Below are 10,173 nucleotides of genomic sequence, written 5' to 3' on the forward strand. Positions count from 1 at the left end.
AAATGCATGAATTCCTCATCTTACTAAACACAGCCACATTCGACATTACGTTTGTCTGTGAGATGTGGTTGAATGCATCTTTCCCCGACTCCACTACCACAGTCAGAGAATATCACGTTCTCAGTCTGATCACGAAATCCATAGAGGAGGTGGAGTTGCTATATTCTATAAAAAGTCTCTAAATCTAAAAAAGATTCAAATTATACAAGAGCTCGCTCTTCCTGAGATTATCATCTGTGAACTCTCTTTAAATACTCAATCTGCTTCTTACTATGCTATCGAGCCCCTGACTATGATATAATTCATGCAAACAAGCTAACCTCACTACTGATGTGGACTGCCTCTTGCCCACCCCCTCTTATTTTTCTTGGTGACATCAAATTGGACACTAAAGGAATGTATATCCGAACCCATTCCTGCAACCCTGTACAATGCCGTTACCACACTGGGACTGCATCAATTAGTATATAACAACACTAGTCTAAACAACTGCCTCGACCTCATCATCTGCAACATCTCAAAGAGGATCATAGTGATGGAGCCCCAAAATACAATTTTAAAAAAGTCAATTATGAACTCATAGCCACCGATTATCATCTCTTGATTGGCACATTCTGGATGTAATACTACAGAAGAACATTATAACGCTTTCTTGCTTTGAACTCGAAAGAATCATTAAACTATATGTTCCTTTAATAACCCCCAAAACAAAAAAAATCTAAAAAAAATCCTTATGGTATAAAAACAAAAGTAAATATGTAACTAACTTTAAAAACCAACAGATAAAGGCAGAATGCACCAATTACCACTGCAACCAAGAGGAAAACCTTCTACGCACAAAATCCACCCACGCCTTCTATAACTTTGTAAACACCAAACTTAAAGACTCAAAAACCATCCCACCCCTAAAAGGACCAAATGGGAAATACTATAGCAATGAAGCCATTAAGGAAAACCTCTTCAACACATTCTTCAGTTCAGTCTTTGTAAATAGTAATGGCTCATGCCCACTTTTCCTAATCGTACCACAAGTATCTGCAATGATATTGACTTTACTGAAGATAATGTAGAAAATGCACTACGTCACCTAAAATCATCCTTATCTACTGGCCCTGATGGCTTATGTGCATACTTCTTTAAAAAAAGCTCTCCACTGCCATAGCAGAATCCCTAAGCAAAAAAAATATGAGATATCATTCAGAACCAGCTCATTACCAAACGTATGGTCTTTAGCAACGGTCATCCCTATCTTCAAAAAAGGTGACCCCTGCCTGACTGAAAACTACACACCAATCTCATCGTGTCACGTATGAAGTTATGGAATCAATTATTAATCAATGCATTACCGTCCACTGAGAATCAAACAATCTATTCTTCAACAAACAATTTGGTTTCAGAAAAAAATTGTCCTGCATTTTATAACTTCTACACTGCAAAAACATATGGACTACATTACTTGACCAGAGCAAAGCAATAGATGTAATTTACATAGACTTCTGCAAAGCCTTTGTCTCAGTGCTACATGACAAACTACTATTAAAATTGAAATCTTACGGCATTTCCAGATCCCTTCATAAGTGGATTTCTGCCTTCCTGTCAAGCAGACAACAATTAGTAAAAATAGGAAACGCCTTATCAAACTCTGCACCAGTTAACAGTGGTCTCCCCAAGGAAGCGTTCTAGGACCCACACTCTTTACACTCTATATAAATGACCTTTGTAATCATCTTATAAGTGACTGCATCCTCTTTGCTGATGATGTAAAACTATTCAACATCACTGACAATGCCACCATACTTCAAAGTGACCTTGATTATGTGTCTGAATGGTCAAACAGATGGCAACTCCAAATCTCAACCAACAAATGCTCTGTCCTACACATTGGTAAAAAAAATCAATACACCAAATACAAACTAGGCGGATATGACCTCGTTGATGACCGTCACTCTGTCAAAGACCTTGGAGTTCTCATATCGAATGACCAAAGCACCAGAGCTCACTGCAACAACATCGCAAAAAAAGCTTTATGAGTTCTAAATCTGATCTTACGCAGCTTCTCCACTGGTAGTACTGATTTGCAAATTAGGGCATACACAACCTTTGCTAGGCCAATATTTGAATACAGCTCCACTGTCTGGAATATGCACTGTATATCAGACATTAATACAATTGAACGAGTCCAGAAGTATTTTACAAGAAGAGTACTACACTTCTCTGTTTGCAACAGAATACCCTACACCACCAGACTTGAGATTCTAGGCTTAGACAACCTTCAACTACATCAGCTAAGATTGGACTTAAGCATAGTTGTTGTGGTTAGCCGGCAGCAGGTGCGGACGGCTGAGTTGAGCGAAGACTCAGATGAGGGACCAGGACCATAGCGAGTGGACTGCAGCCTTCAGAGATTGTGGGGGCTGGCAGCAGCAATGAAGAGGTTCCCGGGGAGCCTGTGCCAAGTGCACGTGCACGCAGGGTTGCTCGCAGGAAAGAGCAGTTGCAGTAAGGCTGCAAGGTAATGGCCCCTCCTTTAAGAAGATAAAAGCCAGCTGTGAAGCGAACATTCTTTGTAGGAAGCAAAGACCTTTTGAAACTCAGACTTGTGGACATTACAATATCTTAAGTTGGTATTTGAAGACTCTTGTGTTGTGAAATATTTCTTATCTGTTATTCTTGGCAGTCTCACACAGTTTTGGCAAAGCTCGTGCTTATCAAAGTTAATTAGTTTGCAGCAGCCTTTTAACCGGGGATTCATAAGAATCATTAAAAGGTTTCTGTTCCCTTTGGTTCATGTTTGTTTTATTGGAAAAGGGTTTGGGTCAGAACAATAGTACATAAAATCATATGTTACAATGTCTTTACCAGTTAATGAATATTTTAGCTTTAACCGCAACAACACAAGAGCACACAGAGATATAAACTAAATGTAAACCACTCCAAACTCAATTGCAGGAAGTACGATTTCAGCAACAGAGTGGTCAATGTCTGGAACTCACTACCTGATTCTGTTATCACAGGCTCAAATCCCCACTCTTTTACCTCAAACTAACCTCTATTGACCTCACCCCATTCCTAAGAGGGGCGTGCATAAGTGCAAAATCGTGCCTGTCCCATTGTCCCCAATTATTAGTTCCTATTTCATGTTTTAAACTTATGTTTATTCTTATTTCTATTATATTGTAAGCGTTTGACAAAATGAATAACAAAATAAAAAATAAATAAATATAGTGCTGAAGGTGGATTAGTTAGTGCTAGATGAAACTTGTGACTTCTTGCCTTGCCTTCTTTACTGCCCCTACTGGAAAAGTCTATTGCTACCTCAGGAGAAATACACAATGGGACCTGAAATTGGGTTGGTGTTCTTGGAAGATGGAATTGCTTGAGATAAGAGCCCTCACAGTACTGACTCTGAGTTATCGGAGGCCCCTCATGCAATATCCTAAATACTCATGTGCCAGAGTTATTCACCTCCTCTTTCTTTGTTTCTGGAAAGATATGATCTTGATAATTTCAGTATATAAGAATATCTAAAATGATCAAATAATGTTCACAAACAATGAACTAGAATGCTTCTGAAAAGGCTGGACAAAACTTATTTGGCTATTTATGCAATGTGCCATAAATGGAATGAAATAGGATTTGATGGAGCAACAGTAATTTCAGCTACATCCTTGGTTATTGCATAGACCTGGAGATTAATGACTAGATGCTTGCAACATGCCCTGCCCTGCCTTTTAACTACTAAATTATGCATTGAAAGTATTTACAGGTAATCCTATACTTACAACAGTATTTAGTAGCCATTTGAAGTTACAACAGCACTGAAAAACAGTGACTTGTGACAATTTTCATACTTATGATGTTGCAGCCTCCTCTTGGTCATGTGATTTACATTCAGATGCTTGACAACTGACTCAAATTTATGACAGTTGCAGTGTCCAAGAGTTTGTGGAATATAAAAATATATGTTGCAGTTTACTAACTGCAAAGCTAACAAAATATGTGAGGCAAGATATGTGCAGATAAACTTAGCTGTACCTTTGATTGTGAAAACTTTATCTATTGATGTGTCAGATTGGTTTAAGGAAGAATTACTATTACTGGAAAGTCTGAAGACCTAAGAAATTAAGGTTTTCCCAGTCTGAGGCTAATTATTCTCAGACTGGTTATTTTTTACAGCTTAACCTCTATTAATTCCCTTTCAGGGAGCTTCTAAAATCTGTAAGCGATAGCTACGGTTAGGGTTGGGAGGAACAATATGTCTATCTTTCAAACGTATCATTAGTATTATATAATGAATCTCTCTGTGATGAAATTCAGAGAGAATAGAAGCGATAATTTCCAAATATTGTGGAACAAGAACACATGAATATTTCATCTTACCAATTGAACAAAGATAAAGCAATAAGAAGGCCACATCTTAACATAACTACTGAGAAATCAATGGCGAAATATACATATTCCTTTTCCAACATTATGTAAGCTATGCTGGTATAGGCTTTCACATTCAACATCTGTTGGGCAATGTTGGGCAACAAACCACGGGCAACTGAACAGGGACTGACTTAGATGACAGGAACAGACCAACTTGGCTCTGAAGATGCCGGTCACAGTTACCAGAATATAGGTAACCCTCGACTTACAATAGTTTGTTCAGTGACCATTCAAAGTTACTACGGCACTGAAACAAGTGATATGACTTTTTTCCCCCCACACTTAGGACCATTACAGCAGCATCCTGTGGATGGTCACAGGATCAAAATTCAAACACTTGGCAATTGACTCATATTTGTAATGGTTGGAGTGTCCCAGAGTCACATGACTACCTTTTGAGAACTTCTGCCAAGCAAAGTCAATGGGGAACCAGATTCACCTAACAACTGTGTTTAGTAACTTAACTACTGCAGTGATTCATTTAACAACAGTGGCAAAAAAGGTCATAAAATGGGGCTAAAGTCACCTAACAAATGTCTCACTTAGCAACATAAATTTGGGGCTCAATTGTAAGTTGAAGGCTACATGTGATGTCAGAAAATTTGTTGTTCAGGCCACAGTCATTTAAAGTCTGAAGCCCAACGCTGCCTTACATTCTGTAACCTAATTCCTAACCCATTGCCATAAGGCTGTGAACTCTGAATTGGTGAATATATTGCCATATTCTATGTGCTTCATTAGTGGTCTCCTTTTCATCTTTTTCCTTTCTGACCAAAAAGGGGAAGAAAGACAAATGGCACTGGATATGCATAGGAAATGAAAGGAATCTTAAGTTGTGCTGTTTAAAATGAAGATGGGAACATTTCAAATGTAGTAATGCCTTGAAACTTTTATCATAACTCAGATTTTGCGATTGCTTTTTCAATCACTTATGTCAGGAGGTTATCAAACTATTGGTATCACCAAGGTGTACATTCCAATTAAGGAAATTTAGAATTTCCTGTGAAATGTTTTTTCACCATTAGCTGAAGAGTTTTGTTTGCTTCTGTTATTTAATTCTCTTTAGAAAGCTCACTCTCATAATGATAACCACATACGGGACTCCAATATGCAAAATAACTCCATCTGCTGAAACACACTTTTTCTCTATAAAATGTTTAGTGATTTATCATATCCATCAAAAGGAAAATGAGTTTTGTATCAAAAATGTTGTGTAGGATAGGGAAAAGAAGTGGGAGGTGGATTTGAAGAATCTGCTGCTGTGTTATTTTGTATATTTTATATTGAATTTATTACATAATTCTACATAAACTGGAATCTTAGACAATACTATGGGCACTAAATCTAATAGAATCATTTCTAAGTAGGCCTGCATAGAGAATGTTATGAAATTGTTTTGTTGCTTCATTTTGAAGAGGCATTTAGGTTTCTAGATGATCAGGTTTAGTGGAACAGAAACTATGATTTGCAATCTGCATAGTGGATGTGGAAATTTTATCCTTGCTTCTGGTGTTAGTAAGACTATGGGAGTGGTGATACTTGTAATTGCACTTATGATAACTATGTATTCACCAGCAATCAAGCTCAGCTCAATGGCTGAGAGCCAACTTTAGGAGGGAGGGAAGCAAACCAACAATCCAAGCAAGAAAAACTGGTTGCAGCTGTAGAAGATCATTTGTCCTGAATTCTCTCAATTTCTTCTTAGGATAATGGATTTTTGTTATAAGCATAAGAGCTCCTGTCCTAGTCTCAGACATAACAGATTTTTGTTCATAGAAATGAGGGCACTTTCTCCATTCACATAGAAGGATGGAGTTGTATTTGTAAATGTTAGAAAGTAGAATGTAATATACTTTGTAAGGGATTGGACTTTAAGTTTAGGCTGGATTCCTTTTCTTTCCTGAAATTTTCTCTTAAACCCTTGTATTCACATGTTGTGAGCCCTGAGTTTTTATTCTTGTAAGAAAAGTGTGACTTAGATATGGTAACTTTGGGGTCCTTGGTGCTCTCTGAGCTTGATTGATTTCTTGTGGATATACTAGTGGCTTTCCCTGTCAGCATTAAGGACAGATACAACATATGGATACACTAACATAGTTTCAACTGTGAGAATCTTAGACACGTCCAAAAAGGCTAAAGAATGCCTAGAAGCTTGGCACTCAGACAGATTGGCATAAGCAGGCACATAAAGATAAGCAACATCTACATACTATTCAAGAGACAATCAAAGCATCAAAAAGGAAACAAAAAGACCAAAACACCTTCCCACCAGCAACTAAAATCCAGATGAGCAGAAATTAACATCAAGATTAACGCTAGTCCAACAATAAAAAATTAAACAGTGTCCCAATTAAGGAGCTACTAACTCAGACAAACAAGCTAAAGTAAGCAACAGCCTAATCAAGAAACCACCAAATTCACTCCCACCAATGCTAACAGGGCAAACCATTAGTACATTAAATGAGAGCAAACATCTAGCACTGATGATGTTACCTAGTTTGGTAATGAAACATCCACAAGAAAACAACCAAGCTCAGAGAACACCAAGGATTTCACAGAATAACCCTACAAATATTCTTTTTTATTAATAGGGTAGATTCCCTGGATTGTTGTGGGGACACGCCAAAGAATTCCTATTTTTAGTTAATCATATATTCTTTGCCTTCTTTCTGAAAAATAGTGATATATTTTTAGATTTATTTTTCTTTCCTATCAATCATAAATTGTTAATTCTTGTAAGGATACACCTCCTGCTAACCAAAATTGGGACACTATTCACTCTTGTTGCAGAGATCACATGGAATTTCATTTGAAGACATGTAGAATACAGAGATGAGATCACTAAAAAAAGGAAAACAGCTGATGTTATAATTAAAGGGGAGGGCAGACATCTTATTAATTGAAGCCTGTATTGAATAGTTATAAGTTGTGTCATCTTGATTCATGGAATGAAATACATTTCTTTGAATTTTCTAACTATGTAATATGTAAATCTGGCTATTGCATTTCATGTCTTAAACATCTGGTGTTTAGATCACTTTTAACTTCTTATGATTTTGGTTTTGTAAAATAGTCATATTCTTACAATGAAAATCTTAAGAGAACCATAGTAGCATATTAGAACCAGTTGGGTGCAGTGATGAAGGTGCTGAGGTAGAAAGCAGAGATTGTGGTATCATTTTAGGCATGAAAGCAGTCAAGATTATTTGGGGTCAGACACTTTCTTTCTGGCAGTTTCTGACCCCATCTCTCAGGGTCGTTGTTTTGGGGAAAATATGAGGCAAGCAAACAAAACCCACCCTGCTTGAAACTAATTATATTCTTAGATGTTACCTTAATAATTCTTGGTTAGGACTTGAATTATTAAGTTTCTATAGTCTTAGGCTCTGAATTTAACTGTAGATTAACTACATACAGTAATAAGAATTAGGATTATTAGAATTAGAGGAAGGAGGAGGATCAGGAGGAGGAGGAAGAAGAAATGAATAATTGGAGAAGATCCCAAAGTATCAAGATCTGAAAATCAAAGCTGAACAATAATGGCCTTAGTTGCCTATTGTGGCCCCATGGTTATCAGCACACAGAGTACCACATTAAAAAAAAATATTATGCCAAATATTTAGGCTCAGGCCTGGACTACGATTCTAATTTCAGGATTTAAAACCATCCATGATTTTACAGGCCTGATGGCTCTGCTATTGCCATAGAATGATCAATTTCATTGGAATTGCTGTCTCTGCAGCAGAACTTTGCAGTCTTGGCCTATTTCACGAATATTTAGGCCAATTGACCCTAGAGAAGTCCAAATTAATAGTAAAAGAGAGAATCAGGGATATTGATAATCAAAATGAAATCTCCAGTGCCCCTGAACTCTATTGCCAAATGTAAGACGATCAGAGGCCTTCTACTGCAGGGTACTTTACCTAAGCAAATACAGATGGGCATTTTCCAGAGTCCATTATGCGGCCTCCCATCACCTCTAAAAAGAAGATTTCATGGAACTCCTTATCTGCAAAGATTTTGCCCTTGTGGATACAGGGAAATAGAAATTCTCATTTATGTTCTCATACGGGGTCCTTTCTATGACACCCAGGGCTGGGCTGTTACCAGTTTGCCCCAGTTTGGGCAAACTAGTAGTTAATTTTATCATTTGAAATGATCAGTTCGGCAAACTAGCAAATCCCACCCCTGGCTGGCCCCTTCCACTTCACCCCTCCCCTCCCAGGAGTCTCCACGCAGCCCGTTTCGGATGCCAGGTAAGTGCAGGACCCGCATGGAGGCTCGGAGAGGGCAAAAAATGGGCCTCCTGGAAGGTCCAGAAGCTGGGCCTCCAGAGGGCCTCCGGAGCTCAGGAAGCCCATTTTCGCCCTCCTGGAGGCTCAAGGAAAGTCTCTGGAGCCCAGGCAGGGCAAAAAATGCCCCCCCCTCCCCCACTGTGGTGCAGGAGGCCCAGTTGGCCATGACCACTACCCAGCAACCGGGCAAAGAACCAGTTGCTAAAAATTTTGAAACCCACCCCTGACGACACCCCAAGGTGTGGTCTGATCACCTCCAACATCTTAAAATATGAGACCCATACAGATAAATTTTATGTCTATTTTATTGTTTCTTTTTAAGGAATGCTAACCTTACATTCATATATCAGGTGGACAAATATCTTCACCATATTATACAACTGTGCAAATCTTTTAATTCGATATATTGCTTTATTGCCCTACTGTTTTTCTCTCCCTCAATTTTCATTTATTTATTTATGTATAATTTATTGGCTGTCCATTTACCATAAGGTAACTTGGGGTGGCTTATAGTTACATGTAAGCTAAAACATAAAAAGTTAAAAACAAACATTAAAACCAAAGACAAATGGGGAGGGTGGAGGTGAAGTGGGGGGTTAAGTGCAATATGTTATTATACCATCAAGCATCACCGTTGTACTGTTTCCCACTCGGGCCCCAAGCTGACAGGAAAAGCCACATCTGTAAGGCTCTTACTAAAAGATAGGAGGATTGGGGCCAACCTCACATGGTGGGGCAAGATGTTTCAGAGGAGCAACAGCAGAGAAGGCCGTCCACCTGGACCCCACTAGTCAGAATGATCGAGCCTCCTGCCGACACAAGTGGTGTAGGCCAAGCCCAGTAGTAAGCCCCTGAAGTAATCTGGACCCATTCCATGAAGGGCTTTAAAGGTGGTTACCAATATCTTGAATTGCACCTGGAAGAAGACTGGTAACCAATGCAGCTCATGGGGCAGTGGTGTTACAGAGGCTATCCTGAAACAACCCATGCTGCTACACTCTGTACCAGTTGTAACTTCCAAATAACAAATAATTGTGTCAAACTATTTCTGTTTTTACTATAATCATTTTATTGCAAAATTGGGTCAAAAACGGGGGGGGAAAGATATTTTATTTTGAGTTACTATACTGATAAATTATGATTTCCTAGGTCCTTGGGAAGGACTTGATGTTATGAAGGTCAACACAAGCTGAAGAACTGGCAGTTGTGATTTCACTTTTTTGGGTAAATTAGAATATTCTCCCAGTGAGGCACAAATATGATGTGGTTATGGGGCTTGTTTGCTCTGACAAACACGAGAGCTATGCCAGACCTTCAACCATCCTGGACTGGTCTCTGCAGAGAAGACAGATGGAGAGTGTCTCTCCCATAAACTATACGGTAAGATATAATTTACAGAAACATATTTAACATCCATTGTTATATAAGCATTGTTGCTCATATTCAT

The sequence above is a fragment of the Notechis scutatus genome, chromosome 3 (genome assembly GCF_049901735.1).
Source record: "Notechis scutatus isolate UNSWTSFEM ecotype Mainland chromosome 3, rNotScu1.2, whole genome shotgun sequence".
NCBI lineage: Eukaryota > Metazoa > Chordata > Lepidosauria > Squamata > Elapidae > Notechis > Notechis scutatus.